The sequence below is a fragment of the Pseudophryne corroboree genome, chromosome 6, assembly GCF_028390025.1.
Source record: "Pseudophryne corroboree isolate aPseCor3 chromosome 6, aPseCor3.hap2, whole genome shotgun sequence".
NCBI lineage: Eukaryota > Metazoa > Chordata > Amphibia > Anura > Myobatrachidae > Pseudophryne > Pseudophryne corroboree.
In genome coordinates, this window is record NC_086449.1 from 144,675,736 (window position 1) to 144,689,845 (window position 14,110).

At 44.4% G+C, this 14,110-nt stretch overlaps 1 protein-coding gene and 1 pseudogene across 2 annotated transcripts in view; one reads left to right on the forward strand and one right to left on the reverse strand.

Annotated features, from left to right (window-relative positions):
- RNF181 (ring finger protein 181) overlaps window positions 1-14,110 on the reverse strand; it is a 36,999-nt gene that overhangs the window by 12,214 nt on the left and 10,675 nt on the right. The window lies entirely within an intron of this gene.
- LOC134936956 (5S ribosomal RNA) lies at window positions 3,026-3,145 on the forward strand (annotated as a pseudogene).

Here is a 14,110-nt window from a genome sequence, read left to right on the forward strand (position 1 = left end):
TGTTTAGTGTGCTGAGGAGCAATGGCGCACAGCTGCAGTGCTGTGCGCTACCTTGGTGAAGACAGGATGTCTTCTGCCGCCGATTTTCCGGACCTCTTCTTGCTTCTGGCTCTGTAAGGGGGCCGGCGGCGCAGCTCTGGGACCGAGCTCCGAGGCTGGGCCTGTGTTCGGTCCCTCTGGAGCTAATGGTGTCCAGTAGCCTAAGAAGCCCAATCCACTCTGCACGCAGGTGAGTTCGCTTCTTCTCCCCTTAGTCCCTCGATGCAATGAGCCTGTTGCCAGCAGGTCTCACTGAAAATAAAAAACCTAAAACTAAACTTTCACTAAGAAGCTCAGGAGAGCCCCTAGTGTGCACCCTTCTCGGCCGGGCACAAAAATCTAACTGAGGCTTGGAGGAGGGTCATAGGGGGAGGAGCCAGTGCACACCAGGTAGTCCTAAAGCTTTACTTTTGTGCCCAGTCTCCTGCGGAGCCGCTATTCCCCATGGTCCTTACGGAGTTCCCAGCATCCACTAGGACGTCAGAGAAATGAGGGTTTTCCACCGTCTAATGACTTGTACCTGACATCCTGCAACTTTAGCTAAATGTATAACTCTTTCTTCCTTCATTTCTGGTTTCCAGTGATGTATTTGGGGAAGGAAGGACCCATGAACAATGATGTGTAAAAGTTCATCGTGAGATTTACAGCAAGTAGTAAAGAGAAGGGAAGTGGCTTGGGGGAAAAAAAAAACTCCAAGAGATCAAATAATGATTTTACCTCAGAAACGGGAAGAGTTGGCTCGTCATTGAATGCAATAAATTGGCTGAAAGTAAGCGACTGCTTTCCCCATGACAGTGAGGTTATCTGCGATACTTTCAGATCAGATATACTACATTATAAATACATACACAAATGTATCTATTTTACCAGAAGAAACGTTAAAGTTCATATTTAGCTATGCCAGCAGTCTCTTTGTTTTCATATTAAAAATCTGACTAGTTCAATTTATTTCATGGAAAAGTGCCACTTGTAGCATTAACAATATCCACGTAAGCTTTTCAGAACTTTGTCAACTTTTTTTTACAAAGCTGAGATCACGAGGGAACATTTTCATTCTTCCATAGAAGGCAGCCCTGACAAGGGCTCCTCGCCGGTAGGCAGCCCCGCTAAAGGCTTCAATATAATTTAATTCACGCATACCAGGTAGCCTCTCCAGGGCCTCACCCACCCAAGGGCGGCCTCTCCGGGGCCTCACCCACCCCAGGCGGCCTCTCCCGGCCTTGCGCACATCAATATAATTTCATTATATTAATAATGGATTGCAGTGTACATGAATAAAGATCTGGACCAATCTATATCTATAGTTTACATAACAGATAATTAACCAAAGGAGCCATACAAGGAAGTATAGACAAGTGGACTCTTTTTTGGGAGCACGCTAATTCAGAGGTGAAAAATGTAACATATCACTGATAAAATCATTTTTATTAGATATTTGTATGATTTGAGTTTTAAGGAGTGTCAATATTTGAGTGATGTAGCCTCGCGAACATATGGACATGAATTATTCAACATAGGTGATCACAATATCACAATTTGCGAATTGCCGGAGATAAGTGGCCATTGTACCTAGATTAAATAATCATTGCACATTAATTTCTCATATGGAATAGGACCATCCTTTTTTCTGCATATATCCATTATGGATCATTTTGGTCGCAGAGAATTAAATCATAGGTCATATGAAAATCAGTACCTTGTGGTATTTGTCAAAAGTAACCGTCTATTAGGAGCCAATTCCTATGCCCTGTGATCAAGCTCGTTATGCGAAACGTACGTCAGGTAACAAGAAGCACGGTCACGTGATGTACACACGTGACCGCACTTGCCGGAAACCTTAGGAAGCATCAGGTGTCCACGCGAGCTACGCTTCACCCACCAGCGGGCCCCACAACTCTGCGCCGCCGCAATCCTCGGAGCTCCGGCACGGCGGGGAACGGGACTTCTATCATCAACACCGACCCTGTTTGCGGTATCGTATATACCCCGCATTTCTGTCAATCTGTCAGTACTAAAATCTGGGCTATTTGCACTTGCCAAAAATACTCTGTGTGTCACAAGTGTCTCAAACTTCTCAGACTGAGTACATACAAATTAAGGCTGTAATCACATTATATACCTTCAATCAATGATTGTGGGCTTATTGGTACCTGCCAGAGAAATGTGTGCATGCTCAGTAACTTTATGAGCAGGAGGAATCGTACTAAGATACTTTGTTTCCTTTCAAATACGATCAGGAGTAATTCTCTCAAATCAGCAACAGCAGAAGGATACAAATTATTCACTTACTAACAATCAAGAGGAGTGTATCATTTTTTCTTCCATTAATAGCTGAAGGATTTAACAAAAAAAGTATTTTTCTCTTTCCTCAACAAGAGGAGTATAGTGCCGGTCACAATCTACAACGCTATGATGATTAGCAATAAGCTTTAACATCTACATAGCTCCGAGCACATACCCCTCCTTTCCTCCCTTTTTCTCATACACCAATTTAGTGACAGTGCTACAGTCTTGGGTGTAAGCATTATATTTTGAAAAATTCTTTTCAGTGCCAAGGTATTTATTTCAACCCTTTGGCTATTGTAGCTCATATATTTATTTGTAATGTTACTGCTACGTGTGCAGTATGTGTAGAGCATTTTTATTCAGCACCTATTGCTTTTTTGACATGGACACACTGCTGTCTCCCAAGGTTTCTCAATGAGTAAAAAGTGAGTCCTATGTATGGATGCTGTGCAGTTTTGAATAATTTTTCCACACAGAAAACTTTTTTACTCAGTGTTGTACTCTATTTTGTCTGACCTGTCACATTTTGACTAAGTCAGGTATTCATGCCTGACTTGCCACATATTGACCAAGTCAGTTATTTGCATTTACTCTCATATGCAATTGGCATCAATGCCACATACATTTACTTAACTTACCAACGTGGATATGCAGTGATCATTTTACAATACATATAGGTGACCAAAAACGTGAGCTCAATATTTGCGGTCATACCTCACTGGAGATGCCCAATCTCTTCTGACCTTGGAAGCTAAGCAGTGAAAGGCCGGGTTAGTAATAGGATGGGAGACCACCTCTGAACACCCTGGTACTGCAAAAAATTGGCTCCCAAATAGATTGTCACCTGGACGAATACTACGAGGTACTCGGTTCTATACGACCTATGAGTGCCTATAGCATTTATCAATATAGATATACAGTGATCACACAACAAACACATAGGTGACCAAAAAAGGTGAGCTCAATAATTGCGGTCATACCTCACTGGAGATGCCCGGTCTTTTCTGACCTTGGTAGCTAAGCAGTAAAGGGCCGGGTTGGTAATAGGATGGGAGACCACCTCTGAACACCCTGGTACTGCAAAAAATTGGCTCCCAATAGACGGTTACTTTTGACAAATACCACAAGGTACTGATTTTCATATGACCTATGATTTAATTCTCTGCGACCAAAATGATCCATAATGGATATATGCAGAAAAAATGATGGTCATATTCCATATGAGAAATTAATGTGCAATGATTATTTAATCTAGGTACAATGGCCACTTATCTCCGGCAATTCGCAAATTGTGATATTGTGATCACCTATGTTGAATAATTCATGTCCATATGTTCGCGAGGCTACATCACTCAAATATTGACACTCCTTAAAACTCAAATCATACAAATATCTAATAAAAGTTATTTTATCAGTGATATGTTACATTTTTCACCTCTGAATTAGAGTGCTCCCAAAAAAGAGTCCACTTGTCTATACTTCCTTGTATGGCTCCTTTGGTTGATTACTCTTTTGACTCTAGGGAGCACCACTGAAAGCAACACGTATATGTATAAGGACTTATACTCCATTCACATATGGTTGCTATATCTAGAAGCAATTCAGAAATAATTCAGTTTTTCAGAGGACACTATCAGCTTAAATATTGAACTTGTGCGGTTCCCACCACCCTCTTTTTTTCCTCATAACAGATAATTAACAGGCTTTCGTGGTGCTCAAGTACACATAGACAGGTGGACTTCCTGCTACAGTGTTTTACCATGGGCTGATTTCACAGGTAGATAGGCTGTTGGTCACTATAAGGGGTATATTTACTTAAGTGTGGGTTTGCAAAAGTGGAGGTGTTGCTCATAGCAACCAGATTCTGGCTATTATCTTCTAGGACAGCGGTAGCCAACCCGTGGCTCTCGAGCCGCATGTAGCTCTTTCACCATCCAGATGTGGCTCCTGCGGCCCGCCGCTCCTGACAGTCTGCATCCGGACCCGCCTTTACCGCAGAGCTGCAGAGACAGGAGAGGGGGAGCGCGATGCCAGCATTTCATAACGGCCACGCTCCCTGCCCTGTCTGACTTCCTGCCAGTGCCGCATGTGGAAGAGTTAAGGGGGAGCAGGCTGAGAGGCACAGAGTGAAAGGAGGCAGGCTGAGAGGCACAGAGTGAAAGGAGGCAGGCTGAGAGGCACAGAGTGAAAGGAGGCAGGCTGAGAGGCACAGAGTGAAGGGGGAGCAGGCCGAGAGGCTCAGAGTGAAGCGGGAGCAGGCCGAGAGGCTCAGAGTGAAGGAGAAGCAGGCAGAGAAGCTCAGAGTGAAGGGGGAGCAGGCCGAGAGGCTCAGAGTGAAGGGGGCGCACAAAAATGGAGTGTGGCCTTGTGCCAGTTAGGCCACACACCATTTTTGCACACGCGCCTAAAGCCCGCGCATGATATCGGCTCTTTAGCTTTACCGCAACTATTTTTGTCCTCTTCGCCTCTGACTGGTTGGCCACCTCTGTTCTAGAAGGTGCTATATAAATAAGTAGAATGTGATTGTTTGCTATGGGCAACACCTCCACATCTGAAAACCTGCACTTCAGTAAATATACCCCTAAGTCTGTGGTTTCCAGGTGTTCCTGAGTAAACATCATAAAGATGGCCACACGTTTAGTCTCATCACAAACACACACTTATGTTTGTGTCCACACATAATGATCCAGCAGTTCAACAGTCAGGCCAACTGGAGAAATCCCTTTACTGAGGTCAGCCTAAGATCACTTGCACAGAGCAATATACAGTAGCTCGCTGCCTATTTTTTGGTGGGAACAATTAAAATCTGAACAAATTTCCATTGTTCTCATACAACACACACTGCACTTTCTGACAAATTCATCTCAATCAGACAAACGGTCCTTCAAATGTGAAGTTTGTGCGACCAGATTTAGCTATTTATTATAGGTCTGAAATAACAAGCTTGACGATACATGGAAATGGAATGTCACACATTACAGGCTAAGTTCAGCTATGGGAACATTTATGTGTAACTATAATTTACAGTAGTATATACAGGAACATGGGCCAGATGTTCACTTGAAAAGTGATAAATTGCAGAGATAAAGGGGCCAATTCAGACTTGATCGCTGCTGTGCATTTTCACACAGCGGGCGATCAGACACAAACTGCGCACGCGTATGCACCGTAATGCACAGGTGCGTCGCATGGCTACAAAGTGGATCACTGCTCAGCGATGGGTTTGTGCAAAGGATCTATTCGCACGAGCGATCGCAAGAAGATTGACAGGAAGAGGGTGTTTGTTTGTGGCAACTGACCGTTTTCAGGGAGTATTTGGAAAAACGCAGGCGTGTCCATGCATTTGCAGGGAGGGAGTCGGACGTCAAATTCGGTCCTGAACAAGCTGAAGTGATCGCAGCGGCTGAGTAAGTCCTGGGCTGCGCAGAGACTACACAAAATCTGTTTGTGCAGCTCTGCTACACATGCGTTCACACACTTGCACAGCTAAAATACACTTCCCCAGTGGGCGGTGACTATCTGATCGCAGGGCTGCAAAAATCGCCGCCCAATGATCAGATCTGAATTACCCCCAAAGAAAACTACCAGTGCAAAAGTATTTGCCCTTACTCCTGCTCCCCCTCATTGGGCACTGTTTCTATTGCTAACTCTGAGGTCGTCTTCAGCCGTCCAGTCGTGCGAGCCAGCACAAAGCTGACATTGTGAGTGGCCGCACCTTCCTGATGCTATAGAAGGGAGGAGGGCAGAAGGGAACAGGACTGCAGAGCTCTTCATGTGCGATCCTGCAGGGATATAATAGCAGGTCTGTGATTCTGTCACAAGACTGTTACTATATCATGAGACCCACTGCATCACAGCTACTTCACATCTGCCACATCTATTTACATTCTGCTTTCAGAATAAATAATGCCGTCAGTCCCAAAGGTCCTGAAGAGTTTACTTTAGAAGAATTGAAACAATGACAAGATCTGCTGTAACACTGTCACACCTTTGGTGCTGGCATTTTTCTGTAAAGTGACTTTTGAGATAAACAACAAAGGACCCGATTCTCCCTATTTAAAGATCCGCAAGCCCCCCCCCCCCCCCCTCCCCCAACACTGGCCACTTACATGAAGCAGAAAGCTCCAACATACCACATAGCGCTCAAGGACACTGCAGGTTGTGCAAGCGAGATCTACAGTACGATGAGCAATGGGCAAAATCAGTCTGCAAGAGCCATAGTGCCATGTACTTCTCCATAATTTGGTATACATACGTGGGCAGTTTAATTTGGTACAGTACCAGGTCTGAGAGATGTAATTCATAACCGTCATGAAAGAAATAAAAAAATAAAAACACAGCTTTGAGCTCTTGCTTTGCTGATTATGGGGTCTATGGGGGTAATTCCAAATTGATCGCCGCAGGAAATTTTTTAGCAGTTGGGCAAAACCATGTGCACTGCAGGGGGGGGCAGATATAACATGTGCAGAGAGAGTTAGATTTGGGTGGGTTAGTTTATTTCTGTGCAGGTTAAATACTGGCTGCTTTATTTTTGGGATCCGGACTGAAAGTCGACAGTAACTAGGTCGACAATGTCTAGGTCGACCACTATTGGTCGACAGTAACTAGGTCGACAGGGTGTCTAGGTCGACAGGGTCTTTAGGTCGACAGGTCAAAAGGTCGACATGAGTTTTTCACAATGTTTTTCTTTTTTTGAACCTTTTCATACTTAACAATCCACGTGGACTACGATTGGAACGGTAATCTGTGCCGAGCGAAGCGATAGCGGAGCGAAGGCACCATGCCCGAAGCATGGCGAGAGAAGGGGTGCACTAATTGGGGTTCCCGGTCACTCTACGAAGAAAACGACACCAAAATAACATGAAAAACTCATGTCGACCTTTTGACCTGTCGACCTAGAACATGTCGACCTAAAGACCCTGTCGACCTAGACACCCTGGTGACCTAGTTACTGTTGACCAATAGTAGTCGACCTAGACACTGTCGACTTTCAATACCACACCAACATTTTTACACTGCAAATTAGATTGCAGATTGAACACACCACACCCAAATCTAACTCTCTCTGCACATGTTATATCTGCCTCCCCTGCAGTGCACATGGTTTTGCCCAATTGCTAACAGAATTCCTGCTGCGATCAACTTGGAATTACCCCCTATGTACTAAGCCCTGGAGAGAGATAAAGTGGAAGGAGTTAAAGTACCAGGCAATCAGCTCCTAACTGCCATGTACAGTACAGTCTGTGTTTAAAAAGTGACAAGAGCTGGTTGGCTGGCACTTTATCTCCATCCGCTTTATCTCTCTCTCCCAAGGCTTAGTACATAGGATGGAATTCAATTGTTTTGAGCTCCCCAACTCCCATCTAAAGTGACGGGAGATCACGGGAGGGGGGGGGGGGTATTCAATTGTTTGTTTTTTTTTGCACTGATCACGCCCAGGGAGGTCGAGTTTAGCCACATTAAGTGGCTAATCCCGACTGAAACGGGGCATTTTTGGGGCATTTCAGCTTACCACCCATGGGGGGTGGTAGCCGATCGTGCCTGAATGGAGCTACAATTGAATAGCTCTGTTGGGCGCCATCTGCTGGCTGCTGACGCTAACAATTGAATTCCCCCCATAGACCCCTTAATGCATTGTTTTTTTACATTGAACTGTACAATGCTGCAATTGATATTTCTATAAAGTACCGTACATTTCTTCTATCTTAAAAGGGGTTAAATAAAAACGGAATGTCGTGATTGATCTATTTGATGGCATTTTAATGTCATTTTCCAACACCATGGAATGTTGTTTACATAATGTGTAACACTTCCCTCCTCCATGTTCTTCCTGTCAGGAAGCTAATTAGTAAGTTGGCACTCCATTGATACACCTATTGCAGATCTGTATCAGAGTCATCATACTTTGGCCATCTTGTACACCCCCTCCCCCCATCAAAGGGAATCTCTCCACATATCACTAGCATGCTCTCTCCTTACTAAACCTGGTGCTTGTGTAGTAAAGATTTCGGAGGGAGAGCATCCTGTCATTGGTGATAGGACTCGCTATGATGAAGAGGATGGGGAGATGGTGTGTGACAAGTAGATGCTGTCTGCCCTATAAACAGGGAGTGTTGATAAAAATGGCTGACAGTTCTGGCATACATCCACCCTTTAATAGAGAGGTTCTGCGTGCTAATCAGGTCACTGACAGTGGAAATTGGCAGGATTCTGGAAATGGGGAGGGGAGAACAGTAAATTATACACTCACATGCACAAGATGCCAGGGCGATGAAAAGAAACATTAACGTAAATATGTCTACAGAAACGTCAACCTGACATAAGTTATCCAGGAATACACTCAGTGGCCACTTTATTAAGTACATCTTTCTAGTACTGGGTAGTACTGCCACCTGCCTCTAGAACAGCCAGGACTCTTTCTGGCATTGATTCAGCAAGGCGTTGGAAACATTTCTAATAGATACTGGTCCACAATGATATGATGGCATAACACAGCTGCTGCAGATTTGTCAGCTGCACATTACTGCCCTGATGAAGAGCAATTGGCTCGATATGCGTGTGCCTATGACAGGAGGACCTAAGGAGGAAGTGGTTCCAGCGTTGCCTTTCATATATAGCAAGTGAGTCTAGCATTGTTTGCTTTACCTAAGGACATTGTTTTATGTGCATTTACCTACATTTGTCTTTTGTAATATGTATAAATGATCTAAACGATACTACTACCCCCCCTCATCCTGACTACTGGAGTCTGCTTGACTAAGGAAAATCAGAAAATTATCCAAACAAGGGAAGTTGGACATCTTTATTTATTGTATATATGAATATGCCTGCTTTCAGGGCCGTTTCTAGACAATTTGGCTCCCAGTGCGAGATTTCAAAATGCGCCCCCCCCCCCCCCCATTGCTATAAAAAAAAATGCGTGTCCCCCCCCATATAGCCATAAAAAGAAAAAGCATGCGCGCGCGCTCCCGACAAGGGTGTGTGGCCTGATTAAAATGGGCGTGGTCTCATTAAAGTGGGCGTGGCCTCGTCTGATATCATCACACCCACCACAGGGGAAAAAAAATAAAAATAAAAAAAGTCCCCTTTTTACACATTACAGCAGGCAAGTGTCCCCATATTACACAGCGCGGCAGGCAGGTGTCCCCATTTTACACAGCGCGGCAGGCAGGTGTCCCCATTTTACAAAGTGCGGCAGGCAGGTGTCCCCATTTTACAAAGTGCGGCAGGCAGGTGTCCCCATTTTACACAGTGCGGCAGGCAGGTATCCCCATTTTACACAGTACGGTAGGCAGATATCCCCATTTTACACAGTACGGCAGGCAGGTATCCCCATTTTACACAGTGCGGCAGTCAGGTATCCCCATTTTACACAGTACGGCAGGCAGGTGCCCCCATTTTACACAGTGCGGAAGGCAGGTATCCCCATTTTACAAAGTGCGGCAGGCAGGTATCCCCATTTTACACAGTGCGGCAGGCAGGTATCCCCATTTTACACAGCGCGGCAGGCACGTGCCCCCATTTTACACAGCGCGGCAGGCAGATATCCCCATTTTACACAGTGCGGCAGGCAGGTATCCCCATTTTACACAGTACGGCAGGCAGATATCCCCATTTTACACAGTACGCAGGCAGGTGCCCCCATTTTACACAGTGCGGCAGGCAGGTGCCCCCATTTTACACAGTGCGGCAGGCAGGTGTCCCCATTTTACACAGTGCGGCAGGCAGGTATTCCCATTTTACACAGTGCGGCAGGCAGGTATCCCCATTTTACGCAGTGCGGCAGGCAGGTGTCAAGTGGGGGGGGAGGAAGGGGGAGAGAGAGATAGATATAATACTTACATCTTCCCGCTCTTCGGGTCCCGCCGACTCACGCTCCTCGCGCCGGCCGCCTCCTCCTTCCAGGCTTATCTCCTCTCCTCCCTCTCCCCGAGCGCTCCTGCTCGGGGGGCGGGGCTTCGCGGAATGACGCGTTTGCGTCGCGACGTCACGACGCAAACGCGTCATTCCGCGAAACTCCGCCCCCCGAGCAGGAGCGCTCGAGGAGAGGGAGGAGAGGAGATAAGGAGTCACAAAGTGCCGCGGCGGGCGCCCCGTGCGGTTGCACGGCTCGCCCGCCGCTAGAAACGGCACTGCCTGCTTTCAAGTTTCACTCTCTTAATATATATTGGCACTGATTATTACCATCGTTATATATCACCATAGTGAGCTGAACCTTACGGCTTCCATTTTTTTATCAGAATTTCACTTTTTAGTCCGACATATGGTTATAGGGTATAACCAGGACACAAGATACAAGCAGCTTTTTGAGTGCCAATAGGGGATCCCCCTGCATAATCTTTTTATATTGCCAATCTCCACCACATCCCAAAGATGCTCTATTATATGGAGATCTGGTATGGAGATGGGTAGACTGCGGCCATATACATAAAAATAATAGTCAGGTAGGCTGTGGTATTTAAGCAACGCTCAATTGGTATTGAGGGGCCTAATGTGTGCCAAGAAAACATTCCCCACACCATTACCCAACCACCAGCAGACAGAATCATTAACACAAGGTAGGATGGATCCATTGTTTAATGTTGTTTTATGCCAAATTCCGACGCTACAAGTACAAATTGCTCACACCAGGCAACATTTTCCCAATCTTCAATGGTCCAGTACTAGTGACCCTGTGCCCACTGTTGCATAAACCAGTCTGGCCATTTTCCTCTGATTAACTAGGAATATTTTCATCCACAGAACTGCCACTCACTAGACATTTCTATTTTGTGCACTATTCTATGTAAACTCTAAAGCACAGGTTCTCAAACTTGATCCTCAGGACCCCACACAGTGCATGTTTTGCAGGTAACCCAGCAGGTGCACAGGTGTATTAATTACTCACTGGCACATTTTAAGAGGTCCACAGGTGGAGCTAATTATTTCAATTGTGATTCTGTGAGGAGACCTGCAAAACATGCACTGTGTGGGGTCCTGAGGACCGCGTTTGAGAACCTATGCTCTAAAGTATGTAGTGTGGTAAGGTCCCAAAGGATCAGAGAAACGTAAACCACCCTATCTGACTCCAACAATCATCCCAAATTCAAAGTTACTTAGATCACATTTGCTGTAAACAATAGAACCTACTGACCATGTCTACATGTATTATAGTACTACCACATGATTGGCTAATAAAGGATTTCATTATCAAGCAGATGTAGGGTTGGGATTGAAATGCCAGCCTGTGGGATGCCGGCGGTAAGAATACTGACAACAGCATCCCACTATTGAGAATCCCAACATGGGGAAGGTAAATATACTTACCCTTCCCCAATGTCCCCCTAACCCTCACTTGCAGCAACCTAACCCTGCCTGGGGGTGCCTAACCCTAACCTCCCCCTCCCCACAGCCTATACCTAACTCACCACTCACTTCACACTTTCATAAACTGGCTGACGTTTTGTAAAAAAAAAAAAAAAAATATAATGATGTAAAACTAATTTTGCAATTCTTAATGTTAATGGAAGTGTATATTCCCCCGATGGTCCCATGACCATTCCCTCCTTCCATTTTTGTAACCTTCCTCTAATGAAACCTAGAAAACACTTTAAAAATGTTTAAATAAACATATAGATGACACACACCAGCCTTGTATTGATAGCATTTTCTGCTGCATAAACGTCAATGTAATGGTGGCGATTACCCCTTTCCAAGGATGTGAATATTATTTATTATTTATTAACAGTTTCTTATATAGCGCAGCAAATTCCGTTGCACTTTACAACTGGACACAATTAGAAGACGAAACTGGGTAAAAACAAACAGTCATAGAGGTAGGAGGGCCCTGCTCGCAAGCTTACAATCTATTGGGAAATAGGCACTGATACACAAGGATAGGTGCTATCTATTGCATAGTTGTCCACCAGATTGCAAAGGTTCTTGGTGGGCTGAATGATATCACATCACAGCAGTGATGAACCAGGGTCAGGAGGAAAGGAGAGTGAAGAATTAAATATGTGGAGGATAAGTGTGGACTGTACTGTCGGGATACAATTGGATAGGAAAGCTATGAAGGTAATGTGAGCGGTTCCGGAATTTGATAAGCTTGTCTGAATACGTGAGTTTTCAGGGAACGCTTGAAGGTTTGAAGACTAGAGGAGAGTCTTAATGTACGTGGTAGGGCATTCCACAGAGTTGGTGCAGCCTGAAGAAAGCCCTGTAATCGTGCATGGGAGCAAGTAATGAGTGTGGATGAGAGATGTAGATCTTGTGTAGAGCGAACAGGCCGGGTTGGGAGATATTTTGAGACGAGCAAAGAGATGTACAGTATGTTGGTGTAGTATGGTTAATAGCCTTGTGTGTAAGTAATAGAAAAATAGAAACAGACTTTGACGGCAGATAAGAACCACTTGGCCCATCTAGTTTGCCCCTTTTTTTTTATCCTTTAGGTAATCTCAACCCCTTTTTGAACCTTAATTCTTTGTTAGGATATTCATATGCTTATCCCAAGCATGTTTAAATTGCTCTACAGTCTTAGCCTCTACCACCTCTGATGGGAGGCTATTCCACTTATCCACTTCCCTTTCTGTTAAGTAATTTTTCCTTACATTTCCCCTGAACCTGCCTCCCTCCAGTTTCAGTGTATGTCTTCCTTTGAAGAATGTTTCCCTCCTGAACTTTGTTAAGACCCTTGGTATATTTGAAAGTTTGTATCATGTCACCCCTTTCCCTTCTCTCCTCCAAACTATACATGTTAAGATCTTTTAGCCTTTCCGGGTAAGTTTTGTGATGTAGGCCATGCACCATTTTAGTTGCCCTTCTTTGTACACTCTCTAATGTTTTTATATCCTTCTGGAGATATGGTCTCCAGAACTGGACACAGTATTCCAGATCGGGCCGTACCAAAGACCTATACAGTGGCATTATTACTTATTTTTTCCTGCTACTGATTCCTCTCCCTATGCAACCAAGCATCTGACTTGCCTTTCTCATTGCTTTCCTGCCTTTAAGTCACTTGAAATAGTGACTCCTAAATCCCTTTCCTCCTCAGTAGTTTCCATTATAGTACCCTTGATACTATATTTAGCCTTTGGGTTTTTGAGACCCAAGTGCATGATTTTGCATTTTTTAGCATTAAACTGTAGTTGCCACGTTCTTGACCATTTCTCAAGCCTACCTAGGTCATCAATCATTTGTTTTACCCCTCCCGGTGTGTCTACCCTGTTGCATATCTTTGTATCATCTGCAAAAAGGCATACTTTCCCTTCAATACCATTTGCAATGTCACCAACAAAGATATTAAAGAGAACTAGTCCAAGTACAGATCCCTGGGGTACTCCACTGGTAACATTTCCCTTAATAGATTGCACTCCATTTACTACAACTGTCTGTTTTCTATCCTGCAACCAGGTTCTTATGCATTTAACTGTTTTAGCAGTCTGCGATGTACAACAGTGTCAAATGCCTTACTAAAGTCTAGATATGCTACATCTACAGCTCCCCCTTGATCTATTATTTTCGTCACAGAATAAAAAAAGTCAATAAGATTTGTTTGGCATGATCTTCCACCAGTAAATCCATGCTGTTTTGGATCCTGTAAGTTGTTTGTTTTAAGATATTCAACAACTCTTTCTTTTAATAGTTTTTCCATTACTTTCCCTACTATGGATGTAAGGCTTACTGGTCTGTAGTTACTTGCTTCTTCCTTGCTTCCACTTTTGTGAAGTGGAACTACATTTGCTATTTTCCAGTCCTCTGGAATGGCACCTGTATTTAGTGACTGGTTAAATAATTCTGTTAAAGG